Here is an 18018-nt window from a genome sequence, read left to right as displayed (position 1 = left end):
GCCTCTTCTTAGGCAAGATTAAAATGCAAAACACTTTGAATTGGTTTAATCAGAAATTTTGAACATTTAAAAAATTTATAAATAACAATGAAATTCATGCTTTGAAAATACATGGTATGCTTAACTATAGCTGCTTATAGAATAAAATGTATTACAATTTAATTGAGAAATGACTCCATTAAATTTATAGTAAGATTTGTTACAAACACAGTCTAAAACTAATGTGAATCTAATCTAATCCAATGATTATTTCTTTTTGATATATAATAGATTTTCCCATTTTCTTCATTCAATATAGGGTAACAGCTTGACAGCATTCAAAGTTCCATAGGCAAACAAAAATGTTCTCAATATAATGATGCATATTGTTATTTATATAGTACATTTTAATAACTAAACACATATTGATTTTACACAGAATAGTATGCAATCAGGGAACAAGCAACAGACACGTTTTGTGAACACAGTGTATTTTAAAGAGAGAAAAAGAATGTACATAGCAATAGTAGGTAAGTAGGTGAGTTTAGAGATTTAGTAGATTGGTATATCTTGATATTGGGTATGATTCATTTCATACATTCAACTATAAAGGTCAAATGAGAATAGGCTACTCATTCCCATTTCCAGTTTGCTTAGGACTTCTTGGTAGAAAACAGTCTTTCTTGTATGTTAAAGAAAAACAGTCTTTAACCGTATTTGGCATATATAAATGACTCATGTATAATGATAAGAAAAATAAACACAATACTTGTCTGAGTACTGAGCACCTCATTCAGTAACTACCTCAGGACAATATTTTGGCACTTTGTGGGCATGGTGTAACATTTAAATTTTCTAATAGAGCTAATTTAGAAACATTTGATGACTAATGCATTTTGTATTATGTAAAATTTTATGAACATTAATGAAAAGTTAAGACCAGTAGAATAGATGATGACGACTGGGGAAGGAAGGAAATGAAGAGAAAGGAGAAGCACTGGAAATGAAGTGCAGCAAAATATTTTATGTGCATATGTGAATATGTCACATAAGTCACAACAAACCCCACTATTATGTATAATTATAATGCACCAATAAAAACCCTAAAATAAGTTGCTACAATAGTTTTGATTCTTTGGTTTAGGGTTTGTTATTGTTTTCCTAAGAATCAACAAGAATGGTGTAATGGTATCATCCAGAAGTTGTCTGCATGCAATGATGAAAATAAAAGTAACAATCTGTGCATATATAATAATATCAAAGAGCAAAAATAACAGTGAAAACACACAAATTGCAGCTACTTTATTATTAATTTTTTTGTTTTACTCTTAAGATTTTAAATGATCAACTCATTTTGTTTTAAATTTTTTATCATGAATATACTGAAGACAAAACAATATATCATGTGGAAAGTACTCTAGATTTTTTTTACAGGGGCATTATTAGCCTACAGTAATTTGTATTTTATGAAATAAATGATAGTATATATTATTCTACCTATGAATTATGTATTAGGGGGACATTGAACAAGAGGAATTAGTTATGCCAGTTTCTGTTATAACTTGAATAGTATGATGATATTTCTTCTGAATTTTTTATGGTATCACAATGCCATAGAATAAGACTGGATTTGTTTCTTACTGATGACCAATTAAATTTCATTTCTGGAACATCATTTATATTTTCAAAGAATATTTTTATCATTTGTTACATGTCGATGGTCGTACTTGTCCTATTTATATCACATGACTTTTCGTATGTGTATATATATATATATGTGTGTGTGTGTGTGTGTGTATGTATATATAAACATAAGATTATATATAATTTGAATTGTAGTGATAGTGATTTGAATGGTGGAAAATATTATTATAGTTGGTACTATTCTTCAGCTTTCTTTTTTTTGTCAATTGTTATAATATTAATATATGCTATATTATAGAATTAGGGCATGATTTCCTTGGAAAATGAAGGAAAACAATTGCTATTTTGGGTATCATGGACTAGTTCCTGAGCTCAATGACCTTTTTCTTATCAGTGAAATATATTTGATTGCCACCAAAAGTATTATTAATCCTCTGTTTATAACCCAGATGGCTAATAACATATGGAATAAATCTGCACACCTGCAGTATAACAGGTTCCTCATGTTATAGCATAATACTTTGAGTAATACCATAGCATACTTCTAATGACTTCAAAGTTATCCAAAATCACATGCATGCTGAAAACATTTTATTATTTGTAATTCTTGGGTTTGTAAAAGTAATGAGTTTTGTAGAAAGATATGTCTTTCCATATGTGAGAAATGTGTTTTAAAACTCACATATGCTCTAGGAAGTTAATGTTTTCAATATTTACAAGAGCAAATCATCCTTGAGACCAACAGTGCTTTGTATTCTATCAGTTGAATAGTCAGCCACCATTTGTAAAATTCTTCTCCTTATTTCTATCATCCTATAATTTACTTCAGTAAAAATTAAAGTATAAATTGTATCTTTGAGAGAAAAGATGCTAATTGAAACTATGCAATAAAAATGTAATTTAGTAAAACAGTTTTTTTTACTATTTTAAGCCTATTATTTTAAAAATTACTGTGTATTAAAAAGGCTATAAAATTGTTCTCATTGTCAGCACATTTCGTCTTCAAACACATTTTAATTCTAATTTTCCTTTGCTTAAATTATAAGAACTTTATAAATTAGAAACTAAAATTAATCGAATAAACTCCAATTGAATGTTTTTATGTTTTGTGTGCATTTTTTAAAAATGCATTGTAAACTTTTCAGAGCTGGTGACAATGTCTAATGTGTCCATCCCCCCCTGATTTTAAGGAAATGTGAGGGAAAATAATGCTGACATCATTTGAAGCACCATTTATTTTCAGTTTTTAAACCCAACACGTTTACTAAGTTAATATATACTTTAATGCCTGAATCTATAATATCTAGATGAGATTTAACTGGTCTGATTTCCAAACCAATACAGAACCGATGATATGTGCAGTTAGGTAATTGGTCCCACAGTCTCCCCAAATAACTTGAGTTATAATGAGAAATAGTGAGACATTTGCAAAGTTAAATGCACCCTCTCTATATGCTTAGGAAGGACTCCCATATTTCACACAAGGATGTCTCTCAATGGGGCAGCTAATTCTCAATTATGGCCTTGCAAGAAAACTATTGCCTGCTCTGGAGTAAGAATAGATGATTCTTTTTAATTTAAAAAGTATGTTAACATAGTCACATATAATAATAGAAACAGATTGACGTGTGCTTACTACATGGCAGGAACTGTGCTAGGTACTTTATATCTGTTGCCACATTTAACTCCTGTAAGGACATTATGAGGTATGTATTATCTTTGTTTTATAGAAGAGGGAACAGAGGTTCAGCGAAGTCACACTGCTAGTGCACTTATGCCAAGTCTATCTGACTTTTCTAAGATGACACTCTTTTTTTATTTTTGGTTACAGATGAACACGATATCTTTATTTTATTTATTTATTATGCGGTGCTGAGGTTTCAATCCAATGTCTCATACTTGCTAGGCAAGCGCTCTACCACTGAGCCAAAATCCAGCCCCAGCTGATGCTCTTAATGACCACACCATGTTACTTTTCTTGAATTGTAAACATTGGTCAAAATGAAATCCCAAGAATGGCACCTGTCATTCAATGTGGAAAATAGAACTTGTATAAAGAGTGAGGGCCATTTCTATTTCCCGATGTTCCTCCATCCAGACTTTGAACTGGGGTAAATCACTTACCTTTATTGTGACATTTCCTCATCTTTCAAATAGTTTCTGCCTATAGGCCACTGAGAGAATAAAACTAGGTGAGAGATATGTATTAGTAAGGGTTCTCCAGAGAAGCATAAACAATATGATATACAGAGATAGAAATAAGAGGAAAAATATTATACGAATTGGCTCACACAAATATAGAGTTCAAGAAATCCCACAATATACTATCTGCAAGCTGAATAAACAAGAAAGTCAGTGGTATAATATAGTGTGAATTCTAAGCTTTGAGAACCAGGGTAGTTGATGGGAAAACTCCCAGTATGAGACCAATTACTCACAAACAAAGGGAGGCACAGGTATAAGTTCATGAGTCTAAAGGCACAAAAACTAGGAGCTCAGGTATTTGATGGCAGAATATGGATATTTCAGCTCAAATGGAAGCAAACTTGTCCATCCTCTGCCTTACTTTTTTCTACTTGGATTTTCCACAGATTGGATGATGACATTGGTGAGAGTTGATCTTTCTTACTCAGTAAAGTTATTCAAATGCTAATTACTTCTGAAGACAACTACACAGACACACCAATAAATAATATTTTAGCTGCTTATCTGGTTATCCCATAAGATTGTCCATTTAACACCTAAATTATCCATCATAAACATGTGATTGGGCTTCAAAAATATATTTTGAAGACACTATTCAATGAGTTTATATTCAGAATGCAAGCTTTGTCATTGATGCATAATTTCCTTAGTTTCCTCATTTTTCAATTTTTGGAAGTGAGGTGGTATTTTCTTACTTTTATTTTTATGAGAATGGCCAGACAATTGTAATAACTAATTGTATTGCTATCTGTCTGAGTGGTTGAATTTTCAGTAAATTTGGTTTTCGCTTTTTCTCCCCCTCTTCTCCAAATAATCTGTGACAATGTGATTTTTTTTCCATTTAGAGGAAACAACGCAATTTCACTGTGAAAGAATGTGGGATGCGATAATAATTATACAGTTCTTATGAGTGGTAAATGACTTTAAAAAAGGGATTATAAAGGTTCTGTGAAGTGAAGATCTGTTCTTATGATAACCAAGACAGTATGTGTAATCATGCCCATGTTTCTGAAACCTCAACATATATGGTCTATATATCATATTAAATCTACCGATTACATATTTAATATTAAATATTAACCTACTGATTAAATATTACTTAAATTATATATATAATACATATACATACATATCAAATTAATCAAGTAGTTTTCTTTATGTATGCACATAGATATTTTATGAATGTATGTATATATGTATTTATATATTTATGTGTTTGAACTGTGTATGTATATACAGATATGCACACATATGTACATACACATATATATAAATAAACTTTGAACTTTTTTCTCAAAAAATTTTTTAAATTATTTAGTTTTTAATTTTTTATGGACTGCATTTTGATTCCTTGTACACAAATGGGGTACATCATTTCATTTCTATGGTTGTACCTGATGTAGATTCATACCATTCGTGCAATTGTACATGTACATAGGGTTATGATGTCTGTCTCATTTTTTATAGTTTGTAATCCAAAAGAGTTTATATCAAAGGTTAGGAAGTTTTGGTTTGAATAAAGGTAATGAACATGCTGTTAAAAAATAGGCACATGACCTGCCAGAAGTGTGCTTTTGCAAGTTATTTTTCCTAATGATTACAGGATATATTCGCAGAATCATAACTTCATTGCATTATGAATGCACGTTTCTTATTTTTATTTTCTTATGCAAAATTCAACATTTATTGCATTTAAAATAGATGGAAATAAGTAACAAAAATATGATCTTGTATACAATGGAATGAAAAATAGAAATTATGGATGACCAAATGATAACTTGAAAGTAATATGTTGAGGATTTGGACATCATGACTGTATTTCATTGTACAAGGTTTCAGATTTAGCTGTTTTTCCAGTAAAAGAGGGGGGATATTTAGATTTGTTTTATATGTGCCTTTGTAGGAGGATAGTAATTTTTTTCTGAAATAGCATTTTATACTATATGATATAGGCACTCAGGATAGTGACCACCAGATTTTTGCAAAATGGTAGATTATTTTTATGATGTCAAAGTCGTTAACCTAATTTTAAGAAAATTTTATTTTATTTTTTATTTTTTTTGTTTTTTCTTGAGAAAGAGCATCACAATTTTCCTGGGTTGAAAATAAAGGATAAAGAAAAATACTATGTTAATTTAATGGTGTTTGCCACTTAGATTTATTTTGCCACCTTGAAGTTTCCATTAGTAGTTTTATAGGATTTGGATATAAAATAACAGCTGCGCATAAATCAAATAGTAATACAATTGAAAACAGGTATAATGTAACTTAAACATGTATTAAAAATTTCACAAGGAAAGAGTTCAGACTATATTGGAATATATCAGTCTGCATATAATACAATTTTTTTTTAATTTATGAAAAACACTCAACATTATTTAATTAGAAAAAGAAATAGAACATAACATATTGGGCCAAGAGAGCATATGTAGCCATGAAAACAGCCCGATGTTTGTCTTATTTCAAATACTTAATAACTCTATGTCCTTCTTCAAGTCTTTTGTTTTCTCTAGAACTCAATTCTCAATATGTGCTACTATCTCCAAAGTCCCTATTAAGTTCAGTATCCTTTGACCTACCTCTGTGAAACACCACTCAATTAATTTTGGTGTTATAAGACAAACAATACTATTGACATTATAACAATGAATAAATCACAAATTTTGATTATCTGAATAAAATGCCCTTACTTCTAAATTTTTTCTGTTAAAGGATTCCGGACTGCTTAATTTTTAAATTATGTCAGTTAACCATTCACAAGTATTATAACAATAGATACCTGTCATAGCAGACAGTTATATTTAGGAGCAGTCAATAAACCTAAAGATAATTGATGGAAGAACACTTAGATAACTTCCCATTTTCCTTCCTCAAATATGGTACAAAATACAAGTCAATGCCATATTGACATAGCTTTTATATTTGCTATCAGTTATAAATGCTGGGATTACCTGAGTGATTGTTTTCTCAGAAAACCATAATGTAATCTCAAACCTAATGCTCCAACAACCATGCACTAATTAAAACTGCAATTATATTTTTGCTCAAACAAAACGACTTAATAAACATTATCACAAACTGTTTACCCTTCCCAAAAACAATTTATGCTCACTAATACAATTTCCCATTAAAACTGCTGCCAGGTAAATTAAAAACTCTTGAAATAGTAAGTAAGTGGGAAATTAATTCAACAGTTTAATCTAGACCTAATAACAGTTGCAAGCTCAGAAAAAGATTGCTACAGCGGGGAGTTAATTAACAGCTTATTCCCCATTTGATAAAAGTAATCCACTCTAATTCCAGTGTAATTTACCTCAATGTAATATAAAACCACAAGCTGCTTCTGGTGCTGGTAGTTATTAGCTTTGTCCTGTGGCCACATTGACAATAAAAGTCAGCAGTATCTTAATAATAAGAGGCTGTCTGCTAAATGCCCACAATTAAAGATGTAATATGAAATCTTCCTATAGCAGCAACCAAGTATATTGCCACACAAGAAGGGGCTGCAGTTTAGATTTAAACTGCATTTGATTGCTCCACCAATTTCTAGGAAACAGGTGTGGCATGTGAAAGGTAAACATCTCATTGGCTTCATATAGGAAAGCACAGGGAAGATAAGTGATGAATCCATCTCCTTTGCCATCCTTATTGCCACTGTCTTAGTACATTTATCATCTGTTTTTACTTGGATTACTGCAGATATTTTTGTAGTTTCTCTGTCCTCTCCTTACTACAGCTGATCTTCTATGTAGTCAAATGCACAAATCTCATCATGCAAACATGTATATAAAACATTATTTACTACCTATTGTCCACAAGATGAAGTTGAATCTCCATAACATTACATGAAAAGTTCTTCCATGTTCTGGCTATAATCTACCATTCAAACCTTGTTGTGAGCTTGGAATACAACTGAAGATAGATAATTCTGCTGCTGCAGTATTGTCTCCTTGCTTATCTGTTATTTCCTCTGTGAAGTTTTCTTTGACATTCCTCATGAAATTTAGTCACTCCTTTTTCTGTTCTATTATAACACTTTACATGCATCTATCATTTCACTTACTGCATTGTCCTTTATTTCTGTTAAAATGTCTGTTTCCAACTGCAAGACTGTTTTCAAAGTGTAGTTCCTAGTGTAACACCATTGGATCACCTGGAAACTTGTTAGAAATGCAGATTCTTATGTTTCACCCCAGACTTAATGAATCATAAATTCTGAGAGTAGTAGCCAGAAATTATTTGAACAAGTCCTTGGGGTGATTTTGATGTATAGTAAAGTTGGTGACCAATCTAGACTTGTGAGCATTTTGGAAATATAGGTAACAGCTTATTAATTTTTAGAAACTTTTTCATCTGGCCAGTTGTAGTACATAGTAGGTATTAACATCCTTTTTAATTAATGAGTTCTTGGGAAAATGGGATAAATGGTATGCAAAAATACCCAATCTTCAGAAAGAAGTCCAGATGTCCCCTTATTCAACTGAAGTCCAAAATCAGTTTGAGAAGGTTAATTTTAACTTGTGAAACAGGATCATAAATTATAAATATGTCAACTCATTCTGTGTAACATAACACCCCAAAAGTATATTTGTATGATTACTAAAATCTTCACAAGATTGATTTAATTTCTTTTTCTCTTTGGAAGTAATGTTTTTAGTGAAAAAAAAATTATACTATTTTATGTTGCCAAATAGTCTAATTCTTTTAAATGTCATAATTATTACTCTTTTTTTTTTATTAATCTTAGAACTTTTATCCAACACCTGAACATAACATGCAATGACATAGGTTGCTTATTCCTAGTATCTTGGCTGTAGACACTAAACAGATATGTCATTTGCTGATTATGTTAATATAGATAAGTAATATATAGATAAATAAGAGAAGTGAAAATAATACTTTATCCAGCTAAGATGAAGTCATTTAAAAGCACATTATTATCTCTTATAGTACATGAATCTCACTTATAGAAGTAATATATATTATTATCCCACTATGTTAAATGTTAACAAGGATTAAGTGTTTTTTATTTCCCATTCTTGCTTGTAACATTTGTTTATAACATAATCTAATTGAACAGATTCCTTCTCAGCTTTTAGTGCACTTCTTAGAATTGTAATGTCTTTTGGGAGGAACTTAATCAGATAGAAATGCCAAACAAGCCTAAGTGATGTTATAATACAACATTTTGTTATTCCATCTAGAGACTCTATGTGTTTGTTAGGAGCAGAAAATAAGCCTTGGTAGAATAAAAAGTGTTAGCTATAAGTAAAATAAAATAAAAAGTCTTAGCTACTGTGTAGGAGCATTATGTGTCTCATTCTGCTAATGCAGATGTATGTGAAAACAGATACTTGTGGGGTATCAATTTATGTTTACCCCCCTACCATGTGTCTTTAATGGGGGGTATTTTAAAACTAGACAATTCCATATATGCAGGTGTACATCACCATCACATTCAATGTAATAAACTTTTATGTATTTTGAAATAATTTTACATTGAATTTCTTATTTCTAATTTCATCCTTAAAAATATTCTATAAGATAGTCAAAGCAGATATTATCCTTATTTTACAGATGAAGAAACCAAGACCCAGATAACTGAAATGAATGACGAAGCTGGAATTAGAACCCAGGTTACCTGAATTCTAGTCAAGTCCTCCTTCTGTTTTATCACATTTTCCCACACTTGTATGAATCCAATTCCATTAACCAAATATATATGGATTGACTACTATATGCCATACACTGTGCTTGGGTATACTTGAGTGTGATGCCTTCTATGGGTAGTAATTGGATAGTTGGTGAGTAAAAATAAACAACTGTAGGTTGTAGTGAGGATATAATAAAAACAGATGTGATTTAAACCAAGATATGTTGAATAATGGATAGTGAATGAATAATTCACTTAGAAGTCAAAAGTGAGGGTGGAATAATATTTTGGGGCTGGAATGTCCCTTTCCAAATTGGAGTTTCAACTTAATTCAGTAGTGGATTGAAAGCCAATGAAGCTCTTTCGAACAGATGATCCTGGAATGGGAATTGTAAGCAGATTTATCTGGAAGTTCTAGGTGATTATATTGGAGAAGATGGGTGGGGATAACGAGTATCTAGAGCCTTAGAGGTTATAATAATCTCAGCTTGAGGAAATGAGGCCTGAGCTGGTACATCAACAATGGTGACAGAAAAGAGAGAGATGTGTGTGTGTTTCTTCTTTGTATGTGTGTGGAGTATGCTTTCTTGTTTATAAGATCCTTGATAGTTCCTATGTATAGTTTAACACGTTTCTACATTTCTGGCATAGAGCTTGGCAATGACAATATTTACTTGATGTAAATACCCAATTATAAATATTAGGTGACTAACTCTATAAAGTGTACATAGTGTTTAAAGGAGATGAGGTTGTAATGATATTTATTGTTAGAAATTCAGGACTGGATTTGTTGATTTCAAAAGTGCATTATATACTGAAAATTTAGTAATTTTAGATAATGTATGAGTAAAGAGACAAGGAGATAAGAGTGGAAAGTTAGGGAATGTTTGAATTATGTGAATTTAGTAGAGTTAATACCAAATCTTAGTTTTTCTGTAGTTTGTATGGATGGAAATGTGGTGTTCAAAGTATGACGTGTAATCTGTTAAGGTTTGTGTGAGGCTCATTTTTTGTGTATGTATGGTGCCTTTGTGATAGATTACTGACCACAAAATGTGGCAGTACAGATATATACTCTAAACACCAATACATAACATATGACCATTCCCTGGTGATTATGCCATTAACAAAGGTTCATATGTAGGCAGGAAATTAAGTATATAAGTAAGTATCCAAAATCCAAAGTTAGTCTGTATTTGGGAAGAAGTTAAATCTGTATCTATTACTTCTAATTCCACCTTCTGAATCTTTTTTCCCTCTGAACAGGTTAAAGCTCATAAGATTTTTACATAAATGCATTTGTTTTTGAGTTCTATGCAACAGAGAAGATTTAGCCCAGAGTCCTTCAGTGCATTTCTACCAAATGATACTGAGTTGGTCCTTTGGAACTTTGATTTCAGGCAATCTCTTTTCTTCCTTGTTTATATTCATTCCACCAAATGCCATTTCCAAAGTAGATCAGTTTGGGTACATAAGTAAAATATGCTAGAACAGCTAACTTTCATTTTGGATGAGCTCCACATTTTTCCTAGGGAACTCAGTAGTTCATTTTAATTTGCACAGATTGAATAAGCTATAAAATTATAGAATCATACATGACTTTTAATGAAACTATAATTAGAAGCTTATTCACCATGCTTACCCTTTAAGATCTCAATCATTTGCACTAACAAAACTGAACTAGTCAAACCAAAATAAAATGAAAATTGTCCATCCTAATAAAAGAGGAGGGAATGACCAAATATATACCTGGAACTCTCATTTGAACTCCAGATTGAATGTTCATCTGCCTATTGGGTATCTAAATATCCAAAATTCAACTTAAAACATGCTAAAAACCAAGCTTATCCTCAGGCTCAGAAATTTATCCTTCTCATTGTGTTCTCATTTTCAGAGAAAGTCATAAAACCCTGGCATCTAAACCAGAAATAAGGAACTCATCATTAACTTCTCCCTTAAGTACTCCGTCAACTTTTCCTAGAGATTTTATCTTTTAACCCTCTCATATCTATTTCTTCACTTTTATACTCACTGCCAAAATGCTAAAAATGCCCTCCCATATTTCAACAGACAAAATGTAAGCCCCCTTTAATGTATTTCAATAGTTCTCTGTATATGGTCCCTTACTATTGGGGTGTAATTTGCAAACAATAAATATCACCAATTTTGTTTTATTTAATAATTTTTAATAAATATTAAAAATTGTTCTAATTTGTTACACATGACAGTGGAATGCAGTTTGACATATTATTCACAAATGGAGCAAAACTTCTATCTCTGGCTGAACATGCTGCAGAGTCACACCTGTATTGTAACCACACATGTATAGAGGGTAATGAAGTCCATCTCATTACACCATCCTTCCCCTCCCCACACCCCCTCTCCTTTCTTCACTCTCCTCTACATAATCCAGAGTTCCTTCATTCTTCCCCACCACTGCCATTATGGATTAGCATTTGCTTATCAGAGAAAACATTTGACCTTTGGTTTTGGGGGCTTGACTTATTTCACTTAGCAAGATATTCTCCAGCTCCATCCATTTACAAGTAAATACCATAATTTTATTATTCTTTAAGAATAAGTAATATTATATTGTATACATGTACCACATTTTCTTCATCCATTCATCTGTTCAAAGCCATCCAGGTTTGTTCCATAGTTTAGCTAAAGTGAATTGAGCTGATATAAACATGTGGCTACATCACTGTAGTAAGCTGATTTTAAGTTATTTGGGTATAAAGAACCCAAAAAGGAGTGATATAACTGGGTCAAAAGGTGTTTCCATTTCGAGTTTCTGAGGAATATTCATACTGCTTTCCACAGTGTATATACCAATTTGCAGTCCCACCAGCAATGTAGGAGTATACTTTTTCCCCAACATGTTCCTCAACACTTATTGTCGTTTGTATTCTTGATAATTGCCATTTTTGATTTGCATTTCTCTAATCACTAGAGATGATGAACATTTTTCATGTTTTCATGACCATTCACATTTCTTCTTCTGTGAAGTACCTGTTCAGTTCCTTACCCCATTTACTGATTGGGTTATTTTTTGGGGGGGAGGGTGTTTTTTTAGTAGTTTGTATATACTGGAGATTAGTGCTCTATCTGAAGGGCATATGGTAAAGATTTTCTCCCATTCTTAGATTCATGTTATTGATTGTTTCCTTAGATGAGAAGAAACTTTTAGTTTGAATTCATCCCTTTTATTGATTCTTGATTTTACTTCTTGCACTTTAAGAATCTGGAAAAGGAAGTCAGTTCCTAAGCTGACATGGTAGAGATTTGGTCTCACTTTTTCTTCTATTAGGTGCATGGTCTCTGTTCTAGTTCCTAAGGCTGTAATTCTCCTTGAGTTGATTTTTGTGCTGGGTGAGAGAGAGGTTTAATTTCATGTTGTTACTTATGTATTTCCAGTTTTCCCAGACACATCTGTTAAAGAAGCTATCTTTTCTCCAGTGTGTTTTTGGTGCCTTTGTCTAGTGTGAGATACCCATATTTATGTGGGTTTGTCTTTGTGTCTTCTATTCTGTACCATTGGTCTACATGTCTATTTTGGTGCCAATACTATGCTGGTTTTGTTACTGTTGCTCCGTAGTATGGTTTTAAGTCTGGTATTATGATGCCTCCTGCTTTACTCTTCTTTCTAAGGATTGTTTGACTATTCTGGGTTTCTTGTTTTTTTCTAAATGAATTTCATTATTGCTTTTTCTTGTTCTATGAAGAATGTCATTGGGGTTTTAATAGGAATTGTAATAAATCTGTATAATGCTTTTAGTAGTATGTTTATTTTGACAATATTAATTCTGCCTATCCAAGAGCATGGGAGACCTTTCCATCTGCTAAGGTCTTCCTCAATTTCCTTCTTTATTGTTCTGTAGTTTTAATTGTAGTGGTCTTTCACCTCTTTTGTTACATTGATTTTCATGTATTTAATTCGTTTTGAGGCTATTGTGAATGGCATAGTTTTTCTAATATCTCTTGCAGTGAATTCATCACTGATGTATAGAAATGCAAATGACTTATGGGTATTGATTTTTTATCCTGCTACTTTGTTGAATTCACTTAGTAGTTCTAGAAGTTCTCTGGTGGAGTTTTCTTTTTTATCTCTAAATATAGATTCATGTTGTTGACAAATAATGATAGTTTGAGTTCTTTTCCTATTCATATCCCTTTAATTTCTTTCATCTCTCCAATTGTTGTGGCTAGAGTTTCAAGGACTATGTTGAACAGAAATGGTGAAAGAGGGCACCCCTGTCTTGTTCCAGTTTTTAGGGGCAATGCTTCTCAATTTTATGCATTTAGAATGATGTTGAGTTTGAGTTTAGCATAGATAGCTTTTACAATTTTGAAAAGGATCCATGTGCTGCTGAGAATAAAGTGTATGCTTGATGATGGATGAAATACTCTGTCCTAGTTTTTCTAGTATATGAACATGAAGGGGTGCTGTATTTTGTCAAATGCTCTTTCTGCTTCTATTGAGATGGTCACATTATTCTTGTCTTTTAAGTCTATTGATGTGATGAATTACATTTATTGATTTCTGTATGTTGAAATAACCTTGCATCCCTTGGGTGAACCACACTTGATCATGGTGCACTATCTTTTAAATATGTTTTTGAATGTGGTTTCCCAGAATTGTATTGAGAATTTTTGTATCTGTATTCCTCAGGAATATTGGTATGAAGTTTTCTTTACTTGCTGTGTCTTTGCCTGACTTTGGTATCAGGGTGATTCTAGCTTCACAGAATGAGTGTGGAAGGGTTCCCTCCTTTTATACTTCATGGAATAATTTTAGGACTATTGGTGTTAATTCTTCTTTGAGGGCCTGGTAGAACTGGGCTGAGAATCCATATGATCTGGCACTTTTCTTAAATGATAGGCTTTTGATGGCATCTTAGATTTCATTGCTTGAAATTGATCATTTTAAATTGTGTATGTCCTCTTGATTCAGTTTGGGTAGCTCATATATCTCTAGAAATTTGTCGATGTCTTTTAATTTTTCTATTTTATTGGAGTATAAATTTTCAAAGAAATTTCTTATTATCTTTTGTTATTTTGGTAGTGTCCATTGTGATATTTACTTTTTCATGACTAATTTTAGTAATTTGGGTTTTCTCTCTTTTCTCTTCATTAGCAGAGCTAAGGGTTTATCAATTTTCACTATTTTTTCAAAGAACCAACTTTTCATTTTCTCAATTTTTTCAATTTTTTTTGGTTTCAATTTCATTGATTTCAGCTCTGATCTTTATTATTTCCTGTCTTCTACTGAATTTGATGTTGATTTGTTCTTCTTTTTCTAGGGCTATGAGATGTAATGTTAGGTCATTTATTTGTTGATGTTTTGTCCTTTTAATGAATGAACTCAATACAATTAACTTTTCTCTTAGCATTGCCTTCATAGTGTCCCAGAGATTGTGATATGTTACATTGGTATTCTTATTTACCTCTAATTATTTTTTTTAAATTTCCTTCCTGATTTCTTCTGCTATCCATTGGTCATTCAATAGCATGTTATTTAGTCTCCAGATTTTGGAGTAGTTTTTATTTTTTATTTTATCATTGATTTCTAGTTTCATTCCATTATGATCTATTAGAATGCAGGGTAGTATTTCTATGTTTTTGTATTTGCTAAGTGTTGCTTTATGACATAACACATGGTCTATTTTCGAAAAGGATACATGTGCTGCTGAGAAGAAAGTATTTGCTCAATGATGGATCAAATACTCTGTGTCCATTAAGTCTAACTTATTGATTGTATTATTGAGTTCTTTAGTGAGTTCTATTGTTTAGTTTTTATTTGGAAGGTCTATCCAATGCTGAGAGAGGTGTGCTAAAGTCTCCCAGTATTATTGTGTTGTGCTGTGTTTGATTCATGAAATTGAGAAGGGTTTGTTTGATGTATGTAGATGCTCCATTGTTTGTGGCATGTATACTTAAGATTGTTATGTTTGATATATGATTCCATTAAAGAATATGAAATGTGCTTCTTTATCCATTTGGACTAATTCTGGCTTGAAGTCCATTTTATCTAATATAAGGATGAAAACCCCCACCATTTTCCACAGTGCATGTGAGTGGTATCTTTTTCCCCATCCTTTCACCTTCAGTCTTTGGATGTCTTTTCCTGTGAGATGACTCTCTTGAAGACAGCATATTGTTGGGTCTTTTCTTTTAAAATCCAAACTGTCAGTCTATGTCTTTTGACTGATGAATTTAGACCTTTAACATTCACAGTTATTATTGAAATATGATTTGTATACCTGGTCATTTCTGTTTGTTTGTTTTTAACTTGACTCAATTTCTCCTTTTATCAACTTTTCCATTAGTGTAGTTCTTCTCTTTGCTGTTTTTCAGATTTTTATCATTTCCTCCTCATGGAATATTTTGCTGAGCATCTTCTGTAGTGGAGGCTTTCTAGTTATGAATTCTTTTAAATTTATCAAGAATTTTATTTCATCTTCATATCTGAAGCTTAATTTCACCTGATATAAAATTCTCAGTTGGCGTTCATTTTCTTTCAGAGCTTGATATATGTTTTTCTATGATCTTTCAGCATTGAGGGTCTTCATTGAGAAATCAGCTGAAATCTGAAATAGCTTCTCCATATATGTAATTTAATTTTTGTCTCTCACACCTTTAAAATTCCATCCTCATTCTGTATGTTAATTATTCTCATTATAATGCACCTTGGTATGTGTCTGCTGTAATTTTCTACATTTGGTGTCCTGTAAGTCTCTTGTAGTTAATTTTTTATTTCATTCTTTAGATATGGGAAATTTTCTGATATTATGTCATTTAAAAGATTGTGCATTCCTTTGGTTTGTATCTCCATGCATTCCTCTATTCTGATAAATCTTAATTTTGGTCTTTTCATGTTTTCCCATATTTCTTAGAAGTTCTGTTCATGATTTCTTGCCATCTTCTCTATATGATCAATTTTATTTTCAAGAGTATATATTTTGTCTTCAAATCCTGAGGTTCTGTCTTCCAAGTGTTCTAGTCTGTTGGTGATACTTTCCATTGAATTTTTAATTGAGTTTATTGTTTTCTTTATTTTGAGGATTTCTGCTTGATTCCTTTTTATAATCTCTACCACTTTATTGAAGTGATCTTTCACTCCCTGTATTTTCTTTCTGATACAATCCTTTATTTCAAAGATCAGTCTAACAGTGTGTCTTCCAAACTCCTTCTCTAACATTTTTTCTTACTGTGTTGTCTATGGATTCTGTTATTGGAACATCTTGGTTTGTTCAAGATGCTTCGTTCCCTTGTTTTTTCATTTTGTTTGTGTATCTTTTTTAATCTAGTGGTGTGGCTCTGAGCCAGTGCAGTTTCTGCGTTGTAGTCTTTTTATTTTTGTAGTGCTGGGGATTGATCCCAGGTGCCCTGCCTTGTAGTCTTATAGTGTCCCTTGAAGGCTTTCAGTACCTCGCCTTTAATGGCAATATTAACATCTTTCAATACAAACAATATACAACCTTAAACCAATAGCTCCTCTTAAGGCATCTACAGTTTTGTCATAATAAAGAGAAATGATGTGCTCAATTATTGTCTAAAATATGAACACTAAATTTGTTCAATGGGTTAACTGTTTCAAATGATGGACAAAGGAAACAGAAGTAGTATAGGATGTGATGTTTATGAAGGAGAAGGAGAGAAGATAGAGGTAAAAATTTATAGTAAGAGTGAAGGAAGAATTAATAGAGGTTGCCTATAAGCATGAAAGAAGTAAGAAAGAGAATCCAGGAAGACAGATAAGTGAAAGAAAGAATATATACAGATTTAAAAAAATAAATGTATAAGAATACACAACCGAACTATAATACATTATTCAGATATCCCACTTTTTAATAAATTGATGTATGAAAAACATTTAGTTTTAAAGATGATAGAGATATGAGAGAGGGGAAAAATAAAAGGAAAGTCTCTATGGAAAATTGTCATATTTCTTCCATTGGCTTTCAAAAATTTTCTCAGCTTCCCTTCTCTGCCAATTGGTGGTATCATCTGAAGTTTAATGGTAGCTCCAGTGCAGTGGGTGCCAGACCTGTTGACTGGGCAAGCCAATAGCAAGATGTCCTCACACTCTCTTCCAGTCTTCCCACCCATTGTAGTTGGCCCTTTCTGTCCCTGCACACTTCAGGACTCACTGAGCTGGAGGGGGCCCAGTTTTCTCCAGTTTCTCCTACCTGTGCACCCCCCCATGTGTTCCTCGGCTCCTAGGCTCCAGCTTTCCACAGGCTTGCCAGGCCTTAATGGGCCCATCCAAACCCAGCTGCAATCTGACAGACCTGGGTTTAAGATTCCCAAGATCCCAATGCTATTTTACCTTGCAGAGAGACCACTAGGGATGTGCTCACACAAAGGAGCACCCCTGCAAAGAGGCAGCCACATGGAGGCCACTAAAACATCCAGCAGGAAGACCTCAGATGCAACCAGTCCTGAAGGTACCCTGACAATGTATCTCCAGGCCCCAGACTGAGGCAGCCACACTTGGAGATGGCATCGGTCGTGCAGTGGTTGTAGCAAACCTG

The 18018-nt window shown here is 32.5% G+C and overlaps 1 protein-coding gene across 9 annotated transcripts in view; it reads left to right on the top strand.

The window, feature by feature from the left end:
• The window catches only part of DACH2 (dachshund family transcription factor 2), a 556457-nt gene that overhangs the window by 288436 nt on the left and 250003 nt on the right, over positions 1-18018 (top strand). The gene's annotated exons all lie outside the window — the stretch shown is intronic.

This window comes from Sciurus vulgaris, assembly GCF_902686455.1.
Source record: "Sciurus vulgaris genome assembly, chromosome: X".
Taxonomy (NCBI): Eukaryota; Metazoa; Chordata; class Mammalia; order Rodentia; family Sciuridae; genus Sciurus; species Sciurus vulgaris.
Note: the sequence above shows the minus strand (reverse complement) of the source record. Positions and strands in the feature narration are given on the sequence as shown.